Source organism: Myotis brandtii, unplaced genomic scaffold, assembly GCF_000412655.1.
Source record: "Myotis brandtii unplaced genomic scaffold, ASM41265v1 scaffold920, whole genome shotgun sequence".
Lineage (NCBI taxonomy): Eukaryota > Metazoa > Chordata > Mammalia > Chiroptera > Vespertilionidae > Myotis > Myotis brandtii.
In genome coordinates this window covers 69,906-80,851 of record NW_005371792.1, presented here as the reverse complement: position 1 = coordinate 80,851, position 10,946 = coordinate 69,906, and positions in this window count along the sequence as shown.

Here is a 10,946-nt window from a genome sequence, read left to right as displayed (position 1 = left end):
GGCCACGCGGGGGCGCGGGGTGGTCGTGGGCCTTGCGCACTGAAGAGGGTGGGCGATGGACCGGTCCCCCTGTCCCCCCGTGGAGAGCCAGGATCGTAGGTCTGGCAAAGAGAGACCGAGGATGAGAGTAGCACCCTTGATCGCCAAGGCCTTGGCGCGCCGGGCCTCACCTCCTGTTGCTTGAATTTGTCAGCTGTTTAGAGAAAAATGGATTTTAAGAGAGGCAGCCTCTGCGGTGACTGCCGAGGGTAGGCGTGGGGGAGGGTATGAAAGACCCAGCAGCGAAGAATTTTATATAGTTTAGGGGAAATGCCTTTAGACAGGGAATTTCACTGGTTGTGTCTGCATGTTTTAAGTTGAAAGCTTCCCTCTGCTCTAGCTAGCACTCAAAAAAAAAAAAAAAAAAGAAAAAGAAAAAGAAAAGAAAAGAAAAGAAAGAAATTTGAAACATTTTGTTCACTTTCTTCCAAAAATCAAACTTTGAAAAAAATTTTCCAGAGAAATAATCTGAGGGCTAGCTGGTACTGGATAATAAAATATGGCCTAATGAATTATGTAACACATGGGGTAACACCCAGTTTTATTAAGAACATGTCAAAGAAGCCATATAATTGTATCTGAACACTCCTTTAGCAATACTGCATCTGTACCAACCTGTTTTCTGTCTTAATCCATATCTTTAAAAGCGCATCTCTCTTCAGATCAACAGATGTCTCGGCCAGATTCTTTATCATAAATCAAATTGAATTTACTCAACAAGCATTCATTCACTGTCTACTATGTTTTAGACATCACACTTGGACTTCAAAGCTCCTGTGGTTTAGTGGACAAGAAAGAGAGGCAGTGTAAATAGTGTAATGGGTGCTAAAATATGGGTGCCAGGAACTGCGTGGGGTCTGGGATTTCAGCCTACCTTCAAGCTCACAAGTTAGTCTTTATTGTTCCATGGACACTGTCAACAGACACAGACTCCTGGGTCAGAGACCAAACTTCATTAGTCACTGCAAAAGCAGCAGCCAGAGCTTCATGGTGGTTTGTGCTGGATCCCCATGATCCCTGTTATTGGCTGAATTGTATTCCTCCAAAATTCGTATGTTGAAGCACTAACTCCCGAACCTCAGAATTTAACTGTATTTGAAGATAGGGCCTTCAAAGAGACGGTTCATTTAAAATAGGCGTTGGGGCAGGCCCTAATCTCATCTAACTGGTATCCTTATAAGAAGAGGAAATTTGGGCACACACAGAGACATCAAAAGAGTTTGGGCATAGTGTCCCAAAGGTTTTGGATTGTTGTGTTTTCATTGTCATTAGTTTCCAGGATGTTTTTAATTTCTTCTTTGATCTCATTGGTAACCCAATCAATATTTAATAACATGCTATTCAGCTTCCAAGTGTTTGAGTATTTTGGGTTGTTTTTATTGTAGTTTATTTCTAACATTATGCCATCGTGGTCTGAGAAGAAGCTTTTTATGATTTCAATCTTCTTGAATTTGGGGAGACTTTGCTTGTGACCCAATATGTGGTCTATTTTTGAATATGTCCCATGAGCACCTGAGAGGAATGTATATTCCATGGCTTTGGGGTGAAGTGTTCTGAAGATGTCAATTAAGTCCATCTGATCTAGTGAGTCATTTAGGATTGCTGTTTCTTTGCTGATTGTTTGTCTAGAGGATTTATCCAGTGATGTCAGTGGTGTATTAAAGTCCCCTACTATGATTGTATTGTTGTCGATCTCTCCTTTGATATCTTCCAGGAGTTTTTTTATGAATTTGGGTGCTCCTGCATTGGGTGCATATATGTTTACCAGGGTTATATCTTCTTGTTGTATTGATCCCTTTAGTATTATGAAGTGGCCTTCCTTATCTCTGGTTATGGCCTTCACTTTGAGATGTATTTTGTCCGATATAAGTATTGCTACCCCAGCTTTCTTTTCCTTTCCATTTGCGTGAAAGATATTTTTCCATCCCTTCACTTTCAGTCTGTGTGAGTCCCTTCTAATGAGGTGGGTCTCTTGTAGACAGCAGATGTATGGGTCATGTTTTTTTATCCATTCAGCCACTCGATGTCTTTTGGTTGGAGCATTTAGTCCGTTTACATTTAAAGTTATTATTGAAAGGTACTTGTTTGTAGCCATTTCTTTTTTTGTGTGTGTGGCTGTTTTCTTTCTGAGCTTGTTATTTCTTCTTTTTACACCAGTCCCTTTAGCATTTCTTGCATGGCTGGCTTGGTGGTGATAAACTCCCTTAGCCTTTTTTTGTCTGTGAAGCTTCTTATTTCCCCTTCAATTTTGAATGAAAGCCTTGCTGGATAGAGTATTCTTGGATTCAGTCCTTTGCTTTGCATCACTTTGTAGATTTCTGTCCATTCTTTTCTGGCCTGATGTGTTTCTGTTGAGAAATCATTTGATAATCTAATGGGAGATCCCTTGTATGTAACTTTCCGTCTCTCTCTTGCAGCCTGTAAGATTCTCTCTTTGTCCTGAACATTTGCCATGGTAATTATGATGTGTCTTGGTGTGGGTCTTTTCGGATTCACCTTGTTTGGGACTCTCTGGGCTTGTGTGACTTTTTTCTTCCCCACCTCAGGGAAGTTTTCTGATATTATTTCTTCGAATAGGTTTTCTAATCCATGTTCATCTTTCTGTTGTTCTGGCACCCCTATTATTCGTATGTTGTTTCGTTTCATGTTGTCCCAAAGCTCCCTTAGGCTCTCCTCCTGTCTTTTAATTTTTTTCTCCATTTGCAGTATAGTTTGGGTGTGTTTTGCTTCCTTGTCTTCTAATTCACTAATTCGGTCCTCCGCTTCTCCTAGTCTACTGTTGATACTTTCAATGGAGTTTTTTATGGCAGCTATATCACTCTTCATTTCTTCTTGGGCCTTACTTAAGTTGTTGATTTTTTCATCTGTTTCTTCTAGCTTCTTGCATATGGTATTGAATTTTTCATCTGATTCTTCTAGCTTCTTGCATATGGTATTGAATTTTTCATCTGATTCTTCTAGCTTCTTGCATATGGTATTGAATTTTTCATCTGATTCTTCTAGCTTCTTGCATATGGTATTGAATTTTTCATCTGATTCTTCTAGCTTCTTGCATATGGTATTGAATTTTTCATCTGATTCTTCTAGCTTCTTGCATATGGTATTGAATTTTTCATCTGATTCTTCTAGCTTCTTGCATATGGTATTGATTTTTTCCTCCGACCGGTGCATGTACTCTAGGACCCTTATTCTGAATTCTTTTTCCGTCATGTTGCATGCCTCTGTCTCACTTAGCTGCTTTTCTGGCGAGTCCTCCTTCTCTTTCCTTTGGGGGTTTCTTTGTCTACCCATGTTTGATCTCACTGACATATCTAGTTGTTGAGTCGTTCAGTGGCTGCTCCCTGGGTGGCAGTGGCTCCTCGGGCTGTGGTTGCTCCTTGGGCGGTTGTGGTAGCAGTGGCTCCTCCGTTGATAGCAGGGCCTCTGGTGGGTGCTGTTCACAGCTGTGGTGGCTCTTCTGGCAGGTGGAGGGAGGCTTCACACACAGTAACTGTTCCCCAGACAGAGCGTGTGGAGATCAGGAGGCCGCTGTTGCTTGAATCTGCTGCGTTGATTTAAAGGCACAAAATACAACACAACAAGGCACAACGTACCAGGCACTGAACACGAATGTATTTACGATATCAATAACCCCAAATAAAGGTGGCCACCCGAGCTAAGAGAGTTAGGAGATAAGGAAGAAAGAAGAGAAAAAGGTAGAAGAGAAAAAAGAAAGAAAGAAAAAAGAAAAAAAAAGGAGTGCAAAAATAAAATTGGAAAAAGGGAGGGGAAAAAAGAAGAGGAAAAAGAAAAAAAAAAGTAAGAGAGAAAAGAGAGTGAAGTATAAGAGGGGAAGAGACTATTTATATGAGGGGAAAACTCCTATAGAACCGCCACTAATACCAACAATTTACAGCAGCAGATTCCTGGAGATGAATACAAACTACAAACAACCAATAATATCAAGCGACGCAAGGGAAAACAGAAGCACAGAAATAACCGGGGGGCGGGGGGAGAAAAATAAAAAGAATAAGCAGACTAACCTCACAAACGATCCTAAAAAAACCCCCAATATACTCGTCAATCGAGCAAACAACAATAAACAATAGAGAGAGAAAAGAAGAAGAAGAAGAAAAAAATTTGGATAGTGAAGGAAGATAAGGGAAAGGTGTATAAGGATTTAGAGCAGGGGATTGGACATAGGGTATATAAGTAGGGTGAAATTTTGACAGGGGGTAAAAAGAATAGGGAAGATCTAAACCTGGAGTAGGGTAAGAGAAACAGGACAACAAAAGGGAAAAAGTGGGGAAGAGGGTTTAGCACAGAGGCAAATTGAGGTAGAGAAAAATGTTGCTAAAGGAACGATGAAAATAGAATGGAGGACATTAGTCCCAAAATAAAAAAATAAAAAAAATAAAAGAAAAGAAAATGACACTTTAAAAAATGGTAAAATGGTAGCGGTAATAATACTAGTTAAAAATAAAAATGTAGTAGTTGAAAGGGTAAAATCAGGTGATGGGAAAAAAAAAAAAGAAAAACAATGTTTTCTTAGTTAAAAGGTGAAAAAGTAATTAAAAAAAATAAAAATAAAAATGTGCAGTAATGCAGGTGCTTCAGATCTTCTACTCTTCTTTTTGGCACGCCCGGAATTCAGGAGAATGTTGATTGTCTTTGAATTCCTCACATGCTAGAATGTCTGCTTTTTTGATATAGTAAATATTCATGATAAGTGTTGTGGAGGAAACTGTATATATTCTTCCTTATTTCATGAATGGGGCAATCAAAGTGCCGGCAAGAGAAACAAAATTCCTAGAAGATCCACAAAGAAAAATAAACGGCTCCTTTGTTAATAGAATCGACTCACCAGATGTCATTTGGTAACCTGCCTCTGTGACAGAGGGGTTTAATCACATTCAGCTGAAAAAAACGGGGGGGGGGGGGGGGGGGTAAGGGAGGCCAGGGGATTGTCAAGTGCGGGGGAAAAAAGGAGAAACATGTAATACTCTTTGTAATAATTTAAGCAATAAAAATATATATTTTAAAAAAAAAAAAAAAGAGTTTGGGCATAGACTAAAGACCATGTAAGGATGCAGTGAGAAGGCAGCCATCTGCAATCCAAGGAGAGAGGCCTGAGAAGAAACCAGACCTGTAGACGACTTGATCTTGGATTTCAGCCTCCGGAACTGTGAGAAAATAAATTTTGTTGTTTAAGCCACCCAGTCTACAGTATTTTGTTATGACAGCTCTAGAAAACTAATATACCACCCCCGCCCCCTCACCCCACCCCACCAGATCCAGTGGGGACAATGCAAAAGGCCTATCATGGATGCCTGCATTGCAAGAGAAGCACATGGAATTTAGGGGATTACTGCTTTTAGAGTAAGGTGAATTAAGCCTGCTCTGTGTAGGTAAGGAGATGTTATCTTCTCCTTCAAGGTGGCTTGCTGCAAACACATGACAAATGGCAGGGGTAAAGAGTGGTCAAGGACATTCTTTTAAAAAATAAATATTTTTATTGATTTCAGAGAGGAATGGAGAGATAGAAACATCAATGATGAGAGAGAATCATTGATCGGCTGCCTCCTGCACACCCTACACTGGGGATCAAGCTTGCAACCCATGTATATGCCCTGACCAGGAATCGAACCATGACCTCCTGGTTCATAGGTTGGCACTCAACCACTGAGCCATGCCAGCTGGGCAGGACATTCATTCTTGGCATACCCATCAAAAACACTCAGAGATGTCAGGGCCCATGGCAAACTGCCTGTCCCAATATTAGTGCGTCATATGAAAACCAGTTAACCTAATCTTGGTGGAATTCAGAGAGGCTTTCTGAAAGAGATCATGCCCATGCTTAAACATGAAAATCATGTTGTGGGAAGAGGGGGAGAAGGTCTTTCCTGGCAATAGAAAAGTCACACTCTACCCGTTTTTGCTCCAGTGCTTAGAGCATTGGGACTGAAGGGTCTCGGGTCAATACCAGTCAAGGGCATGTACCTCAGCTGCAGGCTCCATCCCCAGCCCCTAGTGGGCAGAAGGCAACCAATCAATGTGTTTTTCTCACATCAATGTTTCTCTCTCCTCCTCCTCCTCCTCCTCCTCCTCCTCCTCCTCCTCCTCCTCCTCCTCCTCCTCCTCCTCCTCCTCCTCCTCCTCCTCCTCCTCCTCCTCCTCCTCCTCCTCCTCCTCCTCCTCCTCCTCCTCAATTCCACTCTTTCTAAAAATCAATGGGGGAAAAATAATCTTGAAGTAAATGATATACTTCAAGAAGTTTCTATTCCCTTTGACATTCATCTCTATATTGAGCTCCAATCTCAGACACACAGAATTATGGTCTATGTGAGACTCTGGAAGGTCTATATATTCAATATACTTTTATGTATTGTACTGGCGCCTGGAATTGTCACATTAAAGCTATGTAAACTTCACAGCTATTGATTGTCCACACAGTTCATAGCATTTCTACCCCCTTCTAGTAACTACTTCTCTCTCTCTCTCTTTCTCTCTCTTTTCCCCCCACAATCGACAGTTAACAATGAGGCTTTATAAAATATCACCTTAACCCATGGATGGCCACAATTGATTGGCCCATAGTTTGGAACCTGCCTCATGCTGGACTAATCAGAACCTTTTCTTTGGGAATTTAAAAATCAGAGTTAAGGGATTTCAATTTGTAACTGACGGTTCTCTTAAACAGAGGCAATGTAAACATTATCATTTTTTTGCCTTGTAGATGAAATGGAGGAGAAAACTTAGACAGTTTTCTATATAGTGCACCATACGGGCTTGGTACAGTTCATAAGTGGCATCTCCACCCTTGGTTTTAGGGATAGCTCTGTTTCTTATGATAAATTCCTCCTTTGACATTAGAGAACTGTCTCATTTTCAATATCATTAATTAATAAAAAAAACCTTACATGGCTTAGGCAAGCTTAGATCCCATAAAATGCATAAATATTTAATTATTTTAATATTTATTCAGCATGCAATTTGTCATGTATTCTATAAGATACTGGGGATTTAAACTTCTATTTATTATAGTTCTTAGAGTGAATTTTAATGGCTAGATATTTGGTTTAAATATTGCATTCAGAATCTCATAGAATAGGTATACTTCCTCTTAAAGCACAGTTGCTGGAAGAACCAAGATGGTGGCATAAAACGCCTATGCTCGCTGCCTCCCACAACCACATCAAAATTACAACTAAAATATAGATCAACCATCACCCAGAACCACGGAAAGCTGGCTGAATGGAAGTCCTGCAACTAGAGAAGTAAAGAAGAAAGCACACTGAGACTGGTAGGAAGGACAGATGTGCAGAACAGACTGGACTGGCACCCTTGCGTGCTGCTTTTTTATTGGGAGGAAGATCATCTCTGTGGAGGCCACCCGGAGGAGCAAGGGGTCCCAGCTCCATACCAGACCCCCAGCCCAGGCTCTCAGAGCTGGGAAAAGAAGTCCCCATAACTACAGGCTGTAAAAACCAGTGCAGACTGGGGCTCAGTGACACAGAGGCTGCTGGAGACCCAGAGGTTCCTCTTAAAGAGCCAACACATGAACCGAACTTACAAGGTTCTGCTTCCTCTGAGCGCCAGTGCCAAGGTGAGGCTCTGGGGGACACAGACACATACAAGGAGGAACTGGATTATTTGGCATCAGGGCAGGAACTTGAGGGTGGCTTTCTCCCAGACGGAGGTACTCACAGGGGTCATTGTTCCTATGCTGGGACCTCCCTGGTTGCAGGGCTGACTGGCAGTCATGTCTGTTTGCTTCACCCTGGTGATTCCCTGAGACCCTGCCCTATCCAATTCACAACTCAACCTGTTTTTAGTGACTTTTGCATATGAATGGCCTGTCTTTGCTTAGGCTTCAGACTTCGCTAAAATCTCTCAAACAAGCTGCAGCTGGGTCAGGGAGTCTCAAATCTCTCAGAGGCTGCTGGAGACCCAGAAGTTCCTGAGTTTAGCCCAGATCAGCTGCTACTGCTCATTGCTGCCCTGATTGCAAGTCTCATAGGGTCCCTTAGCAGCGGTTCTCAACCTGTGGGTCGCGACCCCTTTGGTGGTTGAACGACCCTTTCACAGGGGTCACCTAAGACCATCCTGCATATCAGATATTTACATTATGATTCATAACAGTAGCAACATTACAGTTATGAAGTAGCAACGAAAATAATTTTATGGTTGGGTCACAACATGGGGAACTGTATTTAAAGGGCCAGAAGGTTGAGAACCACTGCCTTAGAGGTTGGGGGAAACGTGCCGGGGGGGGGGGGGGGGAATGGCATCGGTGTGCTCCTTGGAGGGAGAGTGTACCCTGGGTCCTCTGTCCTGAGCACATTTATCTCTTTCTTTCAGGTGGAAATCTTAGGGGAGGTCTTAGGGGAGGCTCTTAAAAGACTATTCATCAGTTTTCCAGGTGTGCTCTTTCAGGATTGTGGTCTCCATTGATTGGTCAGTGCCAGGGCAGGGGGTCATTAGTCAATGCAGCTGGTCCTAAGGCAGCCAGGGTGTCACTTGCCTGGTTTTGCTGCTTTTCTGGGCCTGGAGCTGAAATGCAACTGAGGCCTAGATGTTATCTTTAGGGAGGAAAAGGTCAGGGTTCTAAACCACATGACCAGTGATATGCTAGGGGAGGACAGCTTACCCCAGGGTGAGGTTCTTGTTTTCCTAGTTTTGCCCTCGCTAGGCATCCAGTGTTCTGCCCTGGTGAGTTTCTATACCCGGCCCATTGTCCTTGCTCTGCTCATGTGTAACACCCACTGATATATTTGAAGTGCATAATATAATTATATACATACAGTATATTTCTTTTTAAAATCTTTACTGTTGAAAGTATTACATATGTCCCCCTTTTTCAACAAAGAAAAATCAACCAAAAAAATGAGTTCGCGTGTCATAGGTTTGCCATCACTGCTCTAGTAGATGCCCTGACTAGGGCCAGGGATCAAACCTGCAACCCAGATATGTGCCCTTAACCAGGAATTGAACCTGAGACCCCTTCTGGTGTGGGCTGATGCTCTAACCCTTGAGCACACCAGCCAGGGTTTAACCAATTTGTTAATCCTCATTGGAGTGTATGTTTATTGATTTTAGAGAGAGAGAAAATAGGGGGGAGGGGAGAGAGAAACATCAGTTGGTTTCTCCTGTACTCGCCCTGACTCGGGGGTCGAACTGGCAATCTAGGTATGTGCCCTGACCGGGAATCAAACCCACAACCTTTTGGTGTACCTAAGGATGCTCCAACCAACTGAGCTACCAAGCCAGCTAACCATTTAAAGTGTATAGTTCAGTAGCATTAAATATATGCACATTGTTGTGCAACAAATCTCAAGACCTTTTTCAAACTGAAACTCTATAGCAATTCAACAATTTCCCATTTCCCTCTTCCAATAGCCCTTTGGCAAAACATTACTTTTAATGGCTGTCAAATATCCCATCACATGCATGTACCATACTTTATTTAGCAATTACCTTATAGTTGGCTACTTAAACTTACAATAATAATAATAATAATAATAATAATAAAATAAACTTACTATAATAAACAATTATAATGCTGCAAGAATATCCTTGTATATAAAAATCTTTTATTATATTCTGATCATTATCTCAGGACAGATACCTAGGAACCAGACCACCAGATTAAAGGCCAAAGGCATTTTTTGTAAGTGACATTTACAAATGACATTTTCTAACTGTTGAAAATCATTTTTTTTTTTGGTACACTAAATTTGTAAATGTTTAAGAATTGCTACATTTGGACAATTACTTTCCAGAAATGCTTGACCAATTTGGGCTCCATTAGCAGAGGATGAAGGTCACTGAGTAACTCATTGCTCCCTTAACAGCTTTGAGTTTTACTACTTTTAAAAAACTGTCAATATTTTTAGAAGAAGAAATGGAATTTTATTTGAATTTACAGCTCTTTCATTAATAGTAGGATCAGCAGTATTTCATTTTGGATCATGTAATTTTTCTTTTTTTATGTAGAAATTAATTTTTTTTAGTTTTCCACCTTCTTTTCTTTCCACCACCTTATAGCATAATAACATTAATTTTAGAAAATGAAGAAACTATAAGGAAGAAAATTACACCGTATAGTGAAAGACTTTGAATCTGGGTTTAAGAATATTGTCTTCTGATTTTTAGGCCCATGGGAAGTCTTTCTAAAACTAAAATAAGTAGTCATCGTTTTCCACTGGCAGGGGAAGGAGAGGCACTGGGTAATTCTGATTGATTCTTTGTTGATCAAACAGGGTGCCAGTTGGCTGAACATAAATGAGACACAAATTAGCAAATCCTGACTGGTCACCACTTGAAACCAGCAGGACTAGTTGTAATAAGTTGCAAAGGTACATGGGAAGGAGAACGTGGGAGGACAGCTGGGCACAGGGATTCAGGGCAAGATCCTCCCTCGGGAGAGGGAACACCTCATGAGTTCTTCTGAGTTTCTCTAACTCCTGCCATCTGCTTTCAAGAACTCAGAACTGTAGGAAAGCCAAAATCTAGCAAGCAAAACTGCCTTCTTCCTGCCTGCTGATCTGACAGTCATTCCCTTAGTGTAGGAGTTAACTGTCTCTCACCCCATCGGGCCCCAGCAGTGTAAGCCCAGCGATTCGTGGGCTTGATGACTCAATACTTGAAGGCGCTCCCTACCGAGCCGAAGCAGTTGGGACTCATCAGAGGTGGAAAGGCGGTCTCCGGGCGTGTGACTAATGTACCTTCCTTCATGAACACCTCGGGCGCCGCGCACTCGGAACGTCAGTCCCAGCGCGTTAATGGAGGAAGGGCCCTCAGGGTTCATTCATTCATTCATTCATTCAACTGCGACCTTCCCCCTTTGTGTACCGAGGCGGAGGGAAACCGCTGTGACCAGACCGAGGAAGGGCGACGCGCCAGGGGAGGGGCGCCGGGCAGGCGGC